Consider the following 19,778-nt stretch of genomic DNA (forward strand, 5'->3'; position numbering starts at 1 on the left):
GATCACCTTCTCAAATGTAAAGGAAACAAACCTTTCACAGGATGATAGAACTGATAAATAGAAAGCATTTCCTTTCCCTTGTCAGCAGAAAGCCATGAGGGAGCTTGAAGATCCAAGGTCTACTCATGGTTTCAGCCCACAGCTCGTGGGTGCTGCGGAGGAGAGACCTTCCTCCTGTCACCCAGGGCTGAAGAGCTGCTTCGTGCACTCTGCAGCAGCGGGTGTCCCCAAGGGACTGAGCAGCCTTTAGCTTTTCCCTGTGCTGTTATGAGCTCTCTCCTCCACGCAGGACCTGCCACCAGTGTCCCCCCTCAAGAGCAGGCAGGTTTTCTGGGCAGTGGGGTCAGGCTGAAAGGGAGGGAGATGCTCCGCGAGGAAGTTCTGTGCTCCGGGCCCGCAGCTGGGGCAGCAGAGCGGGTTACCGAAAGATTTGCATAGCTGGAATCCCCAAAGTGCTTTGTGGTCAATGACAGACCCTCTATTCCATTTGTTTGCATCCTCACATGAAGTTTCAAAATCGTTAAAAGAAAGGGGATTTCTCTACAGCTCTACTATTTTTTTTTTTTTTTCCATTTGAAGTACAATTCCGTAAATGATTCAGTCTGGTTCATGAACCAGCACATCCGATCGTTTGCATAGCTGTGGCTGCAAGGTCAGGTTGCTCTCTGTGAACCCATCTGTCTTTGCCAAGAGCTTGGAGCTATTTTCTGCACCAAAAAGGTATTTTCTGCACTTCTTCCCCTGGTTTCATGGGCACTGCAGACACTGCGGTTCTGCAGACACTGCGGTTCCTCTGGGTGCCTGAGGAAGCCCAGTCCATCCTCTCCCTGACTGCAGAGGTGGTCTGGGGCGCAGGGAGAGGAACCCATCCCTCTGCAGCGGGGTTGCAAACCCACGGGGATGGCCGGTGGAAGGCAAGGATGGGGAGGACGCAGCCCAGCGCGGGGCAGGCAGCTGCAGGCAGGCGTTTGCATCCCATGATAGCTGTGTCCTGCTCTTCCCACAGTTCCTGTGCGAGGAGGGGAGGAATCCTCGGGCTGGGGAGAGCGAGGGACCAGCGAGCCCTGGCAAGGAGACACCTCGGGGATGCCCTGATCTCCCCCTCTGAGGTAACCTGTAAATGTTTTTACCTCCAACTGCTGCGCACGTACCTGTGGGTACCAGACCTTCGGTTTGCGTTCAGTGGGGAGGGTGTATTTTGAGACTTGAAGATGCAACAGGAACCAACATTTTGGAGGCCAACCTAAAAATCCTTCCAGAGCTTTAAAAAAAGAGTAAGACCTGCTGTGCAGATCTGGCAGTGTTTTTAAGGGCTTTCTGAAGTGATGTGAGGCCCAGGGGACCACGGTGAATGGCAGAAAGTCCATAGGAGATCTTCTAGAAACTATGAATGAGGTGGGCATGGGTGCCGCCAGCGGTGGGACTGGGAAGGAGCTGTCAACAAAAGCGAACTCCACGGGGTGAGTGCAAGCTGGTGGCGATGGAGAAAGGGCAGGTAGGCCAAGTGCACATCTCAGCCTGATTAGGCATTGGTAACCTCGGACAAATCTCTCCAAAGCTGGAAAAAACCCTTGGCTACAAGATAATGGGTCAACTGGGAAAACCAGCCAGGCTGCTGTTTATTGGGAGAATATTCTAAAAGCAGGGCAGGGGTGAAACAAAACTGTTGGGTGGGCTGTGCTGAGAGCTCTGCATTGCTGAGTAATCTGTGCGACCAGCTCGAGGGCTATCTGTGGTGCAAGTTTTCTTTTTCAATGCCTGTCAAGCAGCACACAATAATTTGTAAAACCACGTAGCACACGTTGGCTCCAATGGGCAGGGGTGTGAAATCCTTCCTGAGCCTTTCCTTATCTGCTGTTTGAACACCGTGAAGCTTCAGGGCCCGGTCAGTTTGTCTCATAATACTAACAAACAACAGTGCTCAGGAAACCATGGGCAGATAAGCAATTCTAGCAGGCGACTCCCAAGGGAGTGGTGCAGCACAGCCCTCTTTCTCGGGTGGCAGCACCAAGCAAACCTTGTGCTTGTGACTTTTTTCCTTCTCACCATGCGGGAGTTGCTCCAAGCAGGTGGTTTTTGTCCATTCAGCCCAATAGGTCACTGCACTGATCTAGGATGTGGGTAAACCTTGCCTCTTGGAAGAAAATCGGTTTACATTTCAGTGCTTTTAAGTAAGTGTCAATCAGGAATCACATTGCTGCACTAGCACGACATGAGCAGAAAGCTGAAATGAAAGAAATTTTGGAATAGATACGTGATGGTGCACAAAGAGGGAAGTTTTCAGGTCATGGGAATGACCAGAATGGTTAAAATATACAGCTGAGGCTAAACAACAACATGTTTGCCTCACTTAATTATTAAGTCAAGAACTGAACATTTCTCATGTCTTTGCTTGGAAGCCTCTTTCAAAGAAATTTTGATAATAATCCAGGGAGTGATTTCCGAGAAGGAAATAGTCATACAGTAAATGATTTTTTTACAACTAGGTCATCTTTCAGAGATCTATTTTCTTAAGCATTGGTAATCCAAAGGACTTTAATTTACACCTTGCACAACCCACACAAACAGACTGAACTGAAGAGATGGGTTTGCTCCCTGCAGTAAATTCGGTTGCTAGAAGACATTGAGTTGTCTTGGAAAATGTTGCTATTTTGACATCAATGCCTCAAGATCCTGGGAAATGAGGAGCAATTGAGTTCCTTCTATCAGATGCTGGCTCTATTTTCTATAATTTACAGAAGTTTCTCCAAATTACATTTAATTGTGTTTTACAAAAAATTTGTGGTTTATATATAAATATATATATTTTAAAATTGTGGCTTTTATATATATGAAAATTTGTGTTCTATAAAAAGTGTTTCTGGCTCTGCACACTTGCTCCTTTTTGCTGTATCATTTCTGAAATCCCTTCTGGCAGGGGTAATCACCATTCTCGTTTGCACATCGTGCCCTCTGCTGGGAAAGCAACCGCTTAAGCCAACCAAAAAGAAAATCCTGGTTTGCTGTGGCACAGTGCGATGCTGGGAGGAGGCAGCAAGTCACAGCCAGCTCCAGACCCAGGGCCGTGAAGTCACCTTTCACCTGCCACACGATGCCCATTTATTCAGATCTGTTTTCAGGAGCTCTCCCTTGCGTGCTGCAGCTATGCCAAATAAATCCCACTGGGGCTGATTATCCACTCCTTTGCTCCAAGGATTTATTTGAGTTAGGGCAAGCAATTACGTTACAAGCCAATGCTGAAGAATAAATCTGCCCCCCTTAGGCTGTGGTTAATAAACACTGATATTCATGGAAATTAATACTTAACATGGATAGACATACAGTTTGGTCTAAGACCACTCTTTTTTTAAACTTTTAGCCCAGATGTGGGTTTGTTGTCTGCCGCTTGCATTTGCATTCTGACTTTTGGTATTTGTGAGTGTGTAACATCCAGTTGTCTGAGAACGAAAGCAGAAGTTGAAAAATAGCACATCTTTCTTGATTGCACACAGTGAGCACTTCTGGCTGTGACCAGAACACATTTCTGCTGCTGTCAGAGATTACAAAGCCTTTTGCTGCCCCGAGAAGCCAGAGCTGTTAAATGCCTGGGCCTGAGCATGCTGCAGAACAGGGCTCCCAGTGACTTTTCTAAAACGCTGTAGAGGTGCTGATCCCCTCACCCTGAGGAGCCTGTGCTTGTGTCGGTGAGGCACCACGTTTGCCTGATCACCAAGAACAAATCTGATCCACGCAGAGGGTGGATTTGCAAAAGTGAGGTGTGTCCATGCTCAGAGCATATTTTAAAAAAATCCTTGAGTGTCCAGTCCACCACTAATAAGCCACTACAGGAGAAACCATGAAGACTTTGATGGGCTGTTGACAGCTGACTGGGGGTGGGGGTTTGCAGTGTTATCCCCCCACGGCAGGGTGCAGGTGGGAGGGATGCTGTGAGCGCTCTGCATCTGCTCCAGAGCGAGCTCAGCGGAGCAGCCGGGGCTGCCCATCGTGTGGAGGCAGCTGAGAGGTGCTCTGCGAGCTGTGCTGCTTGGCCGGGCAGCAGAAACCAAATTCACAAGATAAATACACTAAAATGCAGGGAAAAATACTTTCTCCCCTTTTGTTGCCATCAGGTTTGGCAATCCTGCCTGATCAGGTAAATGGGGAGAAGTAAGTATACACTGATCATTCCTCCCCAAACTATCCAAACCAAACGAGAATAAACCACAGTGATTCACTGCATTTAGTTTAAACACAGAATCATCTGGGTTGGAAAAGCCCTTGAAGCTCCTCCAGTCCAACCATGAACCTCACACTGACCGTTCCCAACTCCACCAGATCCCTCAGTGCTGGGTCAACACAACAGCACCGTCTCTATAACCCCAAGGGGAAAAGTGAAAAGACAAGTCACCTACAGCTTTTACAGAAGAAAGGTTTTTTTCAAGCAAACGTGTTAGAAACTTGCTTCTTAAAACCTGCATTTCATACAACTCCCATAATTTAATACTTGGTGAGAGTATTATAAAAGCAAGATACGTTCAGTTTCCATCCTTTAAAGGGCTCTTAAATGCATCATGTTTTTTATTTCTCTCTAAATTGTGCTTGTGGCTCTTTTGTCAAGGCGGCTACTGGAGAAACACGACATAACCAGGCCATTTTCTATCATTCCCCGCATTTTATAATTGCTGTGCTCACATGCCTGACTTGTGGCAGCCCGGTGATCAGTGCAGGGCACTGGAGGTGACAGCAGGCTCCAGGGCTCAGGGATGCTATAGCTCATTAGTTGGTGGATACATGTCCAGCATGCAAGATTAATGAGGGAGGAGAGGCTGTGACGAGCTCGCTGTGCAGGGCCCGGAGAGGGAGGTTCGAGTAAGTCATGTTGGCTACCAGCAGCTGGAGGAGGGCACGGAAGCAGCGCTGCTCTCTGGCAGGGCTGCACTGGCATTCCACCTTCTCCCCAACATCCCGACCCTAATACCACTCTTCAGCTACCCCCCGATCAACAGGGCATTCAAATGATCAGGAAATCAATATATAGGAAATGTATCTGAAAATCAGGGTATGTTATTATATGTGCATTGCTTGCAAAAGACATAAATAATGATAAGTTGAAAAATATTCATAACTCTGTTTTGTGATGCACGAGTTTACATTTAACTATTAAGGCCTGTGCAATACAATGACTGATTGCAACTTCTCTGGAGTTTTCTTCTCAGTGAAAAGCTGCATTTTCAACTAAATAAAGCCTTGCACAATTTAAAAAATCATTTTTTCATCTGAAAACCAAGAACAAAAGTTGCCACAAGAACAAAAGTCGCTACCTGAAAAGAGAAACTTTCCCGTTGCCAAAAACTCTTTCTCATCAGACTAATTTTCTCAAAACGTCTTTTTCACAGGGGAAAATAATCCCTCTTTGCTCCCATAAAGGTGACCTCCAGGTCCGTGATTAACTACTTTGCTACACAAAGCCTTCTGCCAAAGCCATCAACACAGGCAAAACCGCACCGAACAACTTCAGAATATTAGTGCTGAGGGAAATGATCAGGAACAGGTGTTTGCAGGAAAAAACAAAGCCCAGAGTTCAGATCACTCATGATTAATGAATGTTACAGGCAAGAGGGAAGACAGGAGCATCCTGCCCAGCTCTGCTCACCCGAGGAGGCTCATCTCAAAAACATCTCAAAGTGTAGGTGTGCAAACGCTGTGTCTAAACTCAGAGCAAGTGATCAGCGACGGGACTGATGTGACTGGTTGGTAGTGGATTTGTACACCAGGTTTGTGTGAATTCTGACAATTTTCTGGGCAGCTGACATGGGACAACCAGGAGTAGCAGGTGACTGCTGGTACCCGGGAGTCCTGCACTGCTCTGCAACTCTCTTGTTCAGGATCTGGCCCTGCTGGAGGTGCCTGTGGGCAGCCAAGAGCTGCCCCTTCATCATAACAGCGTGAGGGTGTGTTCACACCCGCAGAGGAGAAGCGAATTCTCTGGGTGCAAATGGCGAGGCTGTGCAGGCAGGGGTCAGACTGGGGCTCCTGCCTGCACCCCGCAGACCCGTGCTGCACTGTTGCAAGGCGTGATGCTGCAAGCAAGCCCACGCGCTACGTGGGTCGCACAGTCAGGGCACAGCCCGCCCCAAGCTCCCGCGGTGACATATGGTTTTCAATTTAACAGGAGCTTACCAGGGTATCAGATGACACCGTGACTTGGAAGTCACCCCGCAGCTTGACGTTTGCGAGAAAAAGTGCTCGATTCCAGCTGCATGACCCAGCACTCCCGGCGTCCTGGACATATATCTTACAATATAATTAGGGAAAAAACAGATTGCAGCTACAGATGTGGCTGTTACCCAGGGAGTAAAGCAGTGCCTTCAGGCACAGAATCACAGAATCATCTCGGCTGGAGAAGACCCTGAAGCTCCTCCAGTCCAACCATGAACCTCACACTGACCATTCTCAACTCCACCAGATCCCTCAGCGCTGGGTCAACCCGACTCTTCAACCCCTCCAGGGATGGGGACTCCCCCCCTGCCCTGGGCAGCCCATTCCAACGCCCAACAACCCCTTCTGCAAAGAAATCCTTCCTAAGAGCCAGTCTGACCCTGCCCTGGCGCAGCTTGAGGCCATTCCCTCTTGGCCTGGCGCTTGTTCCTTGCTTCACACAGGGCTGCGAGGGCCAGCACCGGTCCCCTCTGGCCACCACACTGCATGGAGGTAACATCTTTTTACCCCATACAACTTGTGACTTAATCTCCTGGCATTTTGGGGATTTGTTTCATGGTTAGCACTATTTGTGCTTGTGTTTTGACCCTGCTCGGTGCAGGCTCAGCCATGCAGCGAAGCAGCAGCTGGTTGAGGCTGGGTGGTGGGAGAGGGAGTGTGGGCATTGCTGCCCCTGGCATGGGTTTAGTGAGTGACGCTTCCAACGTCCAGCTCGGCGGGTCCGCGGGTCGCCCAGTCGTGGTTTTCTCTCAGGGCACTATGTTTCCCAGTGTTGCAGTGCCTCAGAAGGTGTAAGCCTGGCGGGCATGTCTGCTTGTTCCCCAAGGACATAAACTGGTGACTGGATATAAATTCCCTCCACATTAATCATGATGTACAAGGTTCAGCCAATTCCCTCATTCAGAATCTTTTTCTTTAGGAAACACAGATGATTTCATCCAGACAAAAGAAAAATCCTCTCTTCCTTCATGTATTTGTTTTTAGCTACACTGATAATGAATAATAAGCCAGAACTTACTGGAAAGTCAGAACAACTGAAGGTGCCCATGAGCAGCTCTTCGGGGACCCCTTACCCCCAGCACACCCTCGCAGAGGGCTCGCAGCCCCACCGCAGGCCAAGCCAACTACCACCGCTTAAAGGGCCTCCAAGCAAGCCCCAAAGCCCCGAAACAGAGGAACTGAAGGGAGAACTTCCTTAACATCTCCCTGTAACTTCTCCAGTTTCACTTTCCTTTGCAGCCCAGGGTTAGCCCTGGGACTGAACCCCAGGAAGACATCCTGAATTTTCCCCCTTTTCTGTCTATGGCAACCACGCCACGATGTGTAAATGATGCTGATGATGGAGCCCTTGCTGACATGCCTTCGAGGCTTGTTCTGGGGGGCAGGTCCAGGCACAGCTCTGCCCAAACACGCTTCACCCCCTCACAGCGCCTGCACTACCCGGGGCAGGGAGGCTGTGACTCGGCTTGGCTGCGCTGCCGGTCCTGCCCATTAGAGGAGAAAGCAGTTTGGCCACCCCAAGACCCAGAGGCTCAATGTGACCCAGGCTCCCATCCCCATCCACATGGCAATGAAAACATATTTTCATCCCAGACAGAAAGTGGGAGAGATTTATAATATATTGTTTGTTTGCCTTATCCACCTATTCAGCTGAGAGGAATGAGACGTAATTAAGACTTAACTCAGAGCTTTGGAATAATTCCCAAAGATGGGGACACCGTGTACTCACTCCTGTCAAATTTCATGTACTGGTAGAATGCATATTAAAACAATAAATAATGCATATGAAATCATACAATGTTCGAGTCCACAGCAAATGTTTCACGTCCTCACTGCAGTTTATCAGGAAGGAAAGACAGGCAAGTGCTGCCCAGAGCTGCACAGGACTGACCCGCCGCGGACATGAGAGCATCCGAGCGGAGGCCGGTCAGACGCGGGAGGGTGCTGGTGCCACTCAGCAGGGATGTGCCGGCGAGACGCAGGCACTCTGACCCCATCAGCACTCTAGGGAGAATTTTTAACGACATGTGTTTCATGATATAAATCCTGCTAGTTGTCTCTTCTAAAAAGTGACAGGGATACGAAGAAGCTGGCTCTTACCCTGATCTTTTTTTTTCAGACACTGTCTCTCCAGGCACTGCTCAGTCAGACAGTCAGCATCACTGCTTAATGTGTTACTTTGTGGTTTATTTTTACCTTTTATGGCAATAAAGACAATTATCCAACAGAAGTCCCTGTGCCAAGGGCCCATGTGAGCTGCATACAATGCTTTCGCACCTCCCAGACACCCAGCTCCAACACACGCTCAGACCACAGCGACAGCCCCTAGGTGGATCACAAACTGCCTGGCTTGCTGGGCCTGGGCTGGGGTTATTGCTGCTCTCCAGGTGACACCGCGCTGTCGGAGGGCGGGCAAAGGAGCCGCTGCAGCAGTGCCGCTGGGGCTGTTTCACAGGATTGGCGTTTACCCACGATTTAACTCACGGCACCAATCCACGGAGGGACACAGCACGGCGTTTGGCAAAGCTGAGCCCATCTCTGTTTGCTGTAGCAGCACGTAAATGATTTATCACATTTAAAACTGGAGATGTGACAGACTGTACATTTCAATTCCATTTTTTCCTCCCTCTGATCTCCATGTTTTCCTGAAATTAGGCTGGACAGGCACCCAAACCAGAAGCATCTGTTTCTCCTTTCAGTGTCAGCAGTGTAAATAAAGTGTATTTGTGATGTTTTGATTTCATAAACATATTGGTTTTGGCTGTTCTTTAAGTATGCTGTGGAGCTTTGCTGCAGACTGATTAGTGTGGCTCTGATCCGTCGCCAGGCACACAGAAGTCTGTTTACAAAGCTGAGGAACCATCGGGAAGTGTGGGACCCTGCGTGTCCTTGACAAGAACTGTAATTTACCCCGGCCCTTCGCGGAGACAGCTCCTGGAACGGCAGCAGCTGAAGGGGCGATGGAGCTCGCGGGGTGCTGGGGGTGCTGGCACCCCTCAGCCGGCTGCCACTGGCCACCCATGGCCTCTCCATCCTGCTTCAACCTCCGCGGTGGCTATGCTGCCTCCACCGACAGCGCTCGCCAGCTAAAATCACGCTTGTTGCCACGGTGGGGAGCCAGCATCCTTCTGGAAGGGCGGTTTGTCTGGTTGCCAGCCTGCACAGAGTGGGCTAAATCCTTCCTGGGGCTCCGGCTGAAACCCTGCTGCCTGCTCCAAGCCCTGGGGCTGATTTTGGGTAGAGTAACCAAGCAACTCGACGTTTTAAAACTCAGAACAGATGCATAACCAGAAGAGGTAGCAAACAATTATTTAAATCATATTTTAGTTCTTTTTTTAATTATTATTATTTTTTAAATAGTGGAGTAGGAATATTTATTCACTGCAACTTGACTGGGGTGAGCAATGCTAACTAGTCTGCTTTTCCCAAAGAGGATTTTTAATGAGACATGCTGTGGCCTTGTGAACACAAAAACCAGGCATTTTCCTTGTAAACACAGCAGCACAGTGGTTTGCTGGAATTCACCCCAGAACAGAAAAAAACCCTCAGGTTAAAAGGTCACACTATAAGCAGATACTTTGCCATAGTTTACATTTTCAGATCTACAAACACGCATAAACACATTAGATTTTCCTCTGCCTACGAAATAAAAACAGTGGATGTGAATCCAGGCAGACACCGACCTTGGTGCTGCTGTGCTGCAGGGCTGGTTTGGGGACCCCCAGGGCTTGCAGACCCCAGCCCCACCTGGCCCCAATTCTGCTCCATGTTTCTTGCCTTGAAACTCCCTACGCCCTTTAGACATCAGGCAGAGCCATGACCTGGCAGTTTTTTTCCAATCGCCTTCCTGTATGATAGGCTGTTTGCCCAGGTAGCTTGGAGGAAGGTGAGGAGGAGGAGGGGATGCAGCAAACCCCATTTGCTCTCCAGGCTGGAAAGGTTGGTTATGCTCCAGACCAGCCCACCTGAGCATGGGAGTACTTTCTGGCTAATAAAAGTCAGTTGTGGGGCTTAGCGGCTACCCTCGCTGTTGATCATCTGCGTGAGAAAATGCAGATTTGCCTGTGACATGGCTGATTCAAGATGCAAGAGTAGCTCAGCCACAGAAATACAGAAATACTGTAGCATGGAGGGATGTTATTCAAAGGGCAAGCTTTGTCCAAGGAGATAAATAACAAAGACTGGGAAAAACATCAAAAGGAAGAGGGATTTTCTGAGAAGAAAAAGGGCTTTTCTCCAAGGAGACTGTAGTAAGTATCAGAGAGAGGAGGTATCACTGTCTCTAGCCTGTGCGGCTCGTGGCACTGCTGACCTTCAATCCAGGCAAAACTCTGCTCCTTGCTGAGGTCAAAAGTTGTATTTGCTTTTTGAGAAATGTGCCTCAGAGCTGTGGCTTCCTTTATCCAAAAGCAACAACCCTGCATTTACTGGGGAGGAGAAGAGAAGGGAAGACGATTGCAGGCTGAAGCTGGTATGGAATAGTTGCTTAAACATGACCCCCCCACTACCCCATGCAACCTCCTAATCCCAGCTGGGTAAAGCTGAGCTGCCAAGACCCACTGCAGGGCAGTGGTGCTGCTCAGCAGCGTTTTCATGCCAACTGAAAACAAAAGCCAAAGAATCAGCTATTTCTGACATTATGGCTAGATGTTTAACCAGAAGAAGCTGCTCAGCTGGGAAGCCCGATGCTCTGGAGGTGGATTCTAGTCTAAAAGGCTGAACCACAGCTTGGTTCCTATTGCCCTGAGTGAAGAAGGGAGAGGTCGGAGGTTGGGAAAGTGGCTTAAAAGCTGTCAGGTAGAAAGGTGGGAAAAGATCTCAACTTGAAACCACAGAATGGGCTCAGTCTGCTTTCAGATACCTGAGAAATTTCAGGCTCATCTTGCTATTTTTCCCCATCTTCCTTTATGTGGAAGGCAGCTGACATTACTTCTTTAATTATTTGTTTGTAAAACATGCAATTGCCTATTTCAAAATGATTTTCAAATTCAATTAGCTGCACGTTTCATTGACAAGACAGGAGACACAAAAAGCAGCCGACAGAAGAAAGGCATTTTTGAATACCTACACGGATAAAGAGCAGAGATGAAAAGCAGATGTTGGAGGCAGCTGTATAAAACAAATATTGGGTAGGCCAGAAAAGAGATCATAAAGAAATAACATCCCTAGCAATACGCTTCTCGAGCACAGTCTCTGCATTGCTGTGTGTAGCAGCCAGGTTTTTGGCTAGCCAGGTCTGCAGACACCACCTTTTGCCTCCCTGCTAAAGCTGCGCCAGTTTGTAGCCAGGCCAGTACCCCAAAACTGCAGAGAGCACCAAAGAGGCATCGCTCCAGCCTCCTCTGGGGCTGGGTGATGGCTCCATGCAACCATCTGATAAATCTTGTGAACCTCACCATTTCCTCCCCATTATTTACTGGCTGTAGAAACACATGCTTAGAAATGTTGATCCTTGATGTAAGATAATATCTAGGGAGCCAAAATATGCTGCCTCCACAGACGGTCACATATAAACTCATCAGGTAGATGCATTTGGAACAGCTAAAGCTGCGAGGTTAAAAAGGTTAAGACTGTATTAAGACCGTACTATTTTTTTTTCCCCCCACAAGAATCTTAATTTTCAGCTTTAAAAATAATTTTCAAGCTGCAGAAGGAGCACCTAAAAAAGCAAAGGGCAACGCTTCCCACTTGCCTTCAGTGCTGAAACAAATACACGCACAATTTGTTCCGCAGCAGTTAACACCCTTGTATGTGGGCTGCTTCTGTACTGCCAGTGCACGATGCGGTTTCAGAAACTTGGCTGAACCGAGAGTAATCACACACAAATTTCTAAACTGCCCTACTCTGCCAGAAGGACTCTTCTGCCCTCACTCCATGGGATGTGCTTACTTGAATTACGGTCTACCTGAATTTTCATTAAGAGCAAGGAAATGAGAGAAGAAATTAATCACAACTTCTACTTTCTCTTTCCTTTAAAGGGGGAAAAAGGCAACAAAGGGCGGGGGGGGGAGAGATTAACTAGTTGCAAAATAAAAGTTCTTTGTTTCCTCCACAAAGCAAAACGCCTTTCATAATCTTTTTCATTAAATCCTTCAAGCTCATTGCCGTCGCCAATTAAATTACGGACAGACATCTCCATGCAGCCTTTTCACTCCCACTGCCAGAGGCCACTCCGGTGCTCACGGCGTGTCCCCCGCCGATGCCCAAACCACATCGTGCCCTGCTGCGAGGCCACCGGTACGTGCCCCCCCTGTCCCTGCCACAGCGGCAGGCCCGAGTGCCCATGCCAGCGCACGTTACCGCCCAGCACAGGGCACGTTACCCGCTAAGCCCAGCCCAGACGTTTACGGGTGAGCTAAGGGAAATGAACACCAGCCCAGCCCGCAGATTTGTGACAGGGATAAATGCCCAATTCTTTCCAGGGACTTTGGAGTACCAGTGTCAATCGAGTGCAGAAATCCAAGTTAGGGCTTTGAAGGAAATAAAAATTACTGCATTTCACTTGGTCAAGTACAGGTTCATCTTTTCAGGCTAATAATGCTCGCTTGTTCTCATGAATGGAAGACAAATGCCTAATCTGTTCTTAATCCAACTTCAGAAAATTCTACTTCTTCCTCTAAGTAAATAAGAGTTCATGATCAGGCAAACAATGTATTAGTCATCTGAACATTTTTGGTCAATCTCCACATAGAGTGTAGCCATGGTATCTGCCTGCTACAAGCTCTTTCACTGCTGCGTATTTGTCAGCCTCATTTAAGCCCCCTCAACTGCTTCCGTAAGAAAAGTGATTGTGAAAAGTGTATCATAGAAAGCTCTTAATTAGGGTGTTTTCCAGTATAAAATTGAGAAAACAGAAAACCAAGCTGTATGGCAAGATTGAGGCTTGCTCATGGATTCCACTGCAGATCAAGGCTTGACCCAAACTACCGAGGAGATCTCCCACTGCTGTGAGCAGGCTTCCACTGCAAATCAATACACCATGCTTGGGAACTAAAGAAAGGAAAACTTCCCTGTCCTTTCCATTTGGCCATTTTGCCTTCCCCAGCCCTGTGGACGCTCCTGGAAAGCGTGCTCTAACACTGAAAGCACGAGGGGCAATTGAGCCTTCCCACTGCATGCAATTGCTTCATCCAGGTATTTCTAAGGACTGCAGATGGTTTCAGCCCAAATTTAATATAAAACACAGAAATGAGATTTCTTTTTCCCTAATAAATAAAAGCTACAATAATTGCAGGACAGGATGACTCGGAGATCTGGTGATTAAATACACTGTGAGACTCTTTGTCCTAGTCAATACAATATAAAACTTTAGTCAAGTTCCTGAGTTACAAAACTGCTTGTCATGGTAGCTTTCTCTTTGACACAAATGTTGAAGATGCCACATTTCATTGTCTGCAATAATTCTCCAAGGAGAGAAATTCAGGCAATGAAAATAGTTTGGCATTTGACCAACTATTTAAAATATTTAACAATGACCTTGAGAATTATAGAAGGATCCATTTAAAGCCTTAGTTTAAGGGGGAAAAAAAAAGACAAAAATATGTTTCCTTGCAGAATCTGATACTAATACATGTTTACTGCAATGCCTATCTCAGATATGCTCTGCACACAATGAAAATGAGCTTAAATACAAAGGAAAAAGGAAACAAGTTTAACTCCTTGTCTTAGAATTGCTCTGTGACCCTGCATGCGTTTGGAAATGAATTTCCAGAATACCCGATTACTTCATTCCAAAGAGTCAAACAGTTGCTCACAGCAAGGAGAGGGACTAGACCTTATTCTGATGTTTAAGTGGAAATTTTTTTTACTTATGAAAAGGATATTTGTGGCTCATTGTATTTATGGCAGGTCCAGCTGGCAGAGTAAACGAGCCACAGATCTGCCTTAGACCAGACCACTCGAGGCAAAGCTTCCAGGTGGACACACCAAAGGCATCGGCTTCTGCACCTTCTGGGTGAGGGCAGATCACGTGGAGAAGCCCAAAGGACGGGATCAGAGCTCTCTGCCAGTGACAAGGTGCTCCTGGGGACCACCAGCAGTGAAGGACTTGGGCAGAGCGTTAGCAGAAAATATGTACATATCAAGTCCCACTTACCCTTTATAGTTTCCCACCCATGACCATGCTGTAGAGGGGGCATATTTGGCTAAGAGGAGCAGAAAGCCACTTCCCTGGCCAGTTAAACTGGGCACCACAGGGCCACTTGGGTGGGGATGGAGGTGGGAGAAGGGCGCCCACGTCACTCTGGGGTCCCCGTTCTCCGGGCTTTGGGCACAGACAGTTCATGGTGCTTTCCCCATCACCACACCTTCCTGCCATTAAACTACAACTGCTTCTACTTTGTATTTTCAGTGTACACCTCTCTGCCACTTATCGTTTCTAAACACAAGCGCAACTTCAGCACCTTTTAAGGCTTCATTTGTACAAAAATCTTAATTTAATAGGTGTGTGGTGACCTGCATGCTGCTATGACACGTTGCCTATGTGTTAAAACTCTTACTTTCCTCTTCTAGCAACCTGAAAAACAAGCCCTGGAAGAACAGGTGTTTCTTCAACATGGTTTTTGTGGTCCAACAGACAGGAAGATGAGCTTTTTAGTGGGGAGATCCTATTTGTCCTTACAGACCAGTGTAACTGGCTACTTAACGTGTGGCCCTCTTTAAGGCTGCGAAACTGTGTGACTTCTTTGTCCCATATTATGAGGCCCACCAGATTTCCCTGTATTTCTTAGCAGGTGTAACCCTGGAGAGAGAATCCACACAAGAGCCCTGGGGAAGCAGCGCACAGATGTGCTTTGGGTCAAACTGCAAAGAAATGCGGGTGTCTCCAAACTGAAAAGCTCAGAACAGGGCAAAAGGACAGATGTGATAGCCTGTGGCACTCGAGGTCAGATAAGTATGTTGGGGTCCTCTGTGCTTTAACCTCTACTAGCTCTTATCTGCCTTTTTATGGGCTACAGACTGCCAGCTGCTTACTCATGTCCCAGGATCACAAAAATTAGAAAGGAAACCATAACCATCTTGGTTTTGTCAGCACAAGAATGTTTACTTCAGTCTATGCATTTAGTTTTGGTCATGGCTTTTCACATTCAGTGGATCTTCCCCAGCTCCCAGTCGCTCAGTGATGCTCTTCCTGTAGGTTAACAGAGAGATCTGGGAAATTCCAAAAAGCTTCCAGACTTCCAATCACAAGCCACAAACAAAGATAAACCATATCATTTATATGGCACATTTTCCACTAAATGCCCTTGGATTCTACCACATTTCTGCTCCGTTTTGAGGAGCTCCCTGCTCCAGCAGGACCTATGTTATCCATGCTGCTACTGTAGCACTGCTCAAGCCTGCATCCATGCTTAGTTTTTATAGACCTAGAATCAACCTTTCAGATACAGCATAAACCTAGCAGGTTTTTTTTCCCCAAAACAGTCTTTTTTTGGGGAAAAAGCAAACCCTACAACCACCAATTTTTTTATTATCTTGTACCTCTTAGGAGGATGTAGGAAACCATGTCATGAATCAACACTTCGAAGTATTATTCAAACAAAGATCAAAACAAGCACTTCGAATCTAAAGAGAACATAGAAAGTTATGCAAACAACCCCAAGGAGATCCAGCAATGCCACCAGACTTCGCAGGGCCACTGCTGAGCCACAGCGTGCCTTAACAGACAGAGGCTTCTTCTGTGAGTTTGGTCAAAAAGTCGTATCAAGGGAATAGGTATGTAGAAAGTAATCAAGGTAAGAGTCAGCCAAGCAGCAGGTGGCTTGTCCACGGCCTCTGGAACTGGCCCTGTCGTAAAGCTCAGATTTGTTTGGTTTTGTGTGACCTGCCCAGAGATGGAAGGAATTTGGCACATGCACCTGAGCTCGTCTTCACACCAAGGCTGCCCGTGGCAAGGGCAATGTGGCCCCTTTTCTCTGCGATTCAAGATGAGAAATCTGGGTGAAATTCACCTGAGCACCTGGCAGCATTTCTTGCCATTTTTATACCTACACATTTTCAATCTTATTCTCCCTTAATTTTTGTAACATATCTACATGCTATGCATTTATTTTCAGCAATATTTGCATTATTTTATAACTCACTTGGTGTTAAATGTTAGTATTGTCAATAACATGGTTTCAAAACTATTTTTTGGATGACTTTTTGAACTGGTTGCCAGCTGCGCAGAACGTGGAACCTAGATCCAACTTTCTGTTAAATGTTTTTCAAAGAAAAGAAGATTTCTTTAGGGATATGGAAAGTTTTTTGAAGATTTTAATTGATTTTCCCCTCTATCCTCAGTTTTGGTATCTGACCTGGATCCATCCGAACTTGCTGATGGATGGCAGGGACATGGGGGGTCAAAAGAGTGTGCTGAAGACACAACCTGCCCCTGCAGCTGTCAGACATCGCTGTTAATGAAGGAGAAGCAAAGACTGTATCTGTATAGCAGAGGCAAAGAACTAGCTTTTCTTGAATATTAAGGCCACAAATTAAAAAGGCATTTATTACCAGAATAAAATAAGTGATCCGCTCCAACAGTGAGCCCAGTGTAATGCTCCAGGGGTCTGGAGCTGGGGAGGAGCTGGGAGCTCTCGCTGCAGCTGCGGTGGCGTGACAGCGGCGCGGCTGAGCGCTGTCCCGCTGGGCTGGCAAAGCCCCTCGTGTGTGAAATGCCAAACACGTCCACCTCCGACTTGGAAGATAAAGCACACGTTGGGGATTGCACAAGCACCAAGAAACAGTCGCACGAGGTCGTGTTAATCACTTACATGTGCCGATTATTAGTTAAAAAGGCTAAAAGGAAGGGAAAGATCAAGCGAGACTAGACTTCGTTTCATACTTTTCAGCAATAACACTATAGATGTTATTTTTTAAATCCCGAGTGCATGAGCTGTGCCGGCACATGCTCAGGCCCCACGCCACTCGCCGGGGGGGTGGTGAGCATCCACCCTCCCCAGCCCTGGAGCACATTTACAGAGTAAGGAAAGCCGGGGTGAGACCTACAGCCACCCAAGCTGAGTTCTCTGCACCGGGAAATTTGTCCCTTGAACCAAACAACCTGTTGTGCTCCAGCACGGCTCTGCCCATGCCTGTAAGAGCAGATGCTGCAGCACGACCTGCAGCATCCTTCATTCCCATGGGCACCAAAGCAGCAGCAACGCAGACTAAGACTTCACCCAACACCAGGACAATAACAACCGACCGGGAACAATTCTGTGAAGCAAAAACACACCGCTGCTGTTTTTCAGTGCAGCACCATACCAAGGTGTGACTGAGGCTGTGCAAGGCGATGCTCACTTCAAGCTGTTCCAGCAACTTATCCCTTAAGAAAAACGTATCACCTGGAAAGCAAAGAGCACTTGGCCTTGGCTGCGGTGTTGGCTATGGGAAGCGTTTTATGGGTCTGCCTAAATATTTGGGTTTCTGCTCTCTTGCATGTTTCCACCAGCCTTCTAGTCATCCTGCAAAAATAGAAATTCCTCTTTTAAGGAGATAATTAACTAACCCTGAGCAGCTGCAAGGAATCAAACATGGCAAAAGACACTGAACCCAGCAGTGCTCATAGCCAGCTGCATAACATTACTGTTTCCTACCAAGGTCTTTCCTCAACATTAGGCAAAAAAAAAAGGTAAATGAAGATATAAATCAGGCAACGTCCATTTGCTCTTTTCTGATATAATTTTAATGTGAAGCATGCCTTGTGCAGTCTAACTTATCCAAGCAGAGTCAAGCAACGCCTGAGAGTTTTCTCTGGGGGACTGGAGCAGCCCCAGGCGTTGGGAGTGGGGCACAAGCAGCACACACCAGGGCAGCCGAGGGGGCTGTGACCACAGCGCTGGCACAGCCTCAGACGTGTCAGGATTTCACCCCGCGTGCGGCTGCACCTCTCGCTGCACAGCTCTTCAGAGTCCGAGCGTAGCCCCTGCCCACTCCCCTGGACATGTCCTATAGCCTGTGAGCGAAAACGCTCATCAAAGAGACCATAAAATTAGACAAAGGGACACACTGCCCGAGGCCATCTGTTCCAGTGGGTTGGACAAGCACCGAGAGGGAGGAATCACTGTCTGATGACTGAACAACTTCCAGTGCGAGAACGATTCGGGTAAGCTTTGTCTGTACCTTCTCCTATGCTTTTAAGCGATGGGTTCCCATTACTGATATGCAGAGAAATGACCACCTGGAGTACAAGATATTGTACAAGATAGGAAGCAACATATTGGAAGGTGATCTGGAAAAAAAAGTTTCATATTTAAAACACCATGGTGACAGCTGGGGATCTGACCGCTTGCCACAAGCAGCCTCTTCAAATCAAGACACCAAAGAATCTGGCTGTTTTGTCTGCTCTGGCTTCCGAGAGAAATAATTCACATTATTTCAGGTAATAATCTGCTATGGCAGCACTGCACAGGTTGCTTGTACACTTATTTTTGGGGGTGAGATAAGTCTGTGAGAGCGAGCTCTACGTGTTCTTTGAAAAAGAGAAGCCTCCAAGCTAAAATTGCAAGAATAGTTAACGAGTTACACAACTGCAGCTCACTTTTCAGTATTATATGAAAAGCAGAAGGAGAACACATTTGCAGTGACCCTCAGAGACAGAATTTGGCAAAGCACTAAATGCTCTTGGTGAAATAAAACAGTTGGGGGAAAGACATGCCCTGCAATCCTTTTGCTTATAATACCAAGTATAATATTCAATGGTCTTCAGAGACTGAAAACTGCTCTGCTGTTTTTGGATTAAAATGAATTGATTCAACTGTAAATTAACAGCAGATGACTTGTGGGAATGTTTATTCCCATATTTACAGTTTTAGACTATTTTTCATTCTTTAAAAGCGTTAGAGCAGAAAGCAGCTTGGGCAGGGCTCACCTGGAGCTCCAGGTAGGCAGCAAGAGCCACCGTTATGGGCACCCAGTCTCGGCCATTGCTTGGCAGTACCACCAGCCCCCCCCCAATAACGCAAGTTTAAAAATAAGCAGATGCTTAACTTCTGTAATGGGCTGGGGTATGATTGAGCACGTGCTGAAATGTTTTGCTGACTCAGAGGCCAAGCCCTGCATGGGCAGAGAACGGGTATTTATAAAGCGCAGGTGAGCCCCAACCGCAGCTGAAGCAGCACTTCATAAAAACACGGCGGAGGAGGCAGCTGCCGACAGAGCAGCAAGGGCTCCTTGGCTTGGGAGAAAGGAGCAAGGGCTGTATCCTACTCATGTGCACGCTGCTTCAAATCTCTAGGGCCAGCTTTGCCACGGGTGTAAATTGGCACAGCTCTGAACGCAGGCAGAACACGTTCACTTAAGCAAGCTGTATTTTTAAAAAGCTGCTTTCAAAGGTCTGTACCACGATGAGCTGGAATGCAAGCCCAAAACTGCTATCAGGAAAAAACTCCTAATTCTCTCAGCTTCTGACAAATCAGCTCTGCTCTACCTCATCCCTCTCTTCTTACATCAGGTTTGCACGGGAACGGTAGTTACAAGTAAGATCTCTATCAAAAGAGGCTCGCTCCTGAGCACAGCTCTGCGGCACTGCCCGCTGCCCTCCCCGCCAGCCCGCAGCACTCTGCTGCTCTTGTTTGGCAAATTGCCTGGGCATTTTGGCC

At 47.4% G+C, this 19,778-nt stretch overlaps 1 protein-coding gene across 1 annotated transcript in view; it reads left to right on the forward strand.

Moving 5' to 3' along the window:
- The first annotated feature begins 18,217 nt into the window (after nucleotides 1-18,217).
- LPAR4 (lysophosphatidic acid receptor 4) overlaps nucleotides 18,218-19,778 on the forward strand; it is a 32,965-nt gene continuing 31,404 nt past the window's right edge. Inside the window, exon 1 of the mRNA XM_074882839.1 lies at nucleotides 18,218-18,283. The gene's annotated coding sequence lies outside the window, so the exon portion shown is untranslated. The remainder of the gene's footprint in view (nucleotides 18,284-19,778) is intronic.

Source organism: Strix uralensis, chromosome 13 (assembly GCF_047716275.1).
Source record: "Strix uralensis isolate ZFMK-TIS-50842 chromosome 13, bStrUra1, whole genome shotgun sequence".
NCBI lineage: Eukaryota > Metazoa > Chordata > Aves > Strigiformes > Strigidae > Strix > Strix uralensis.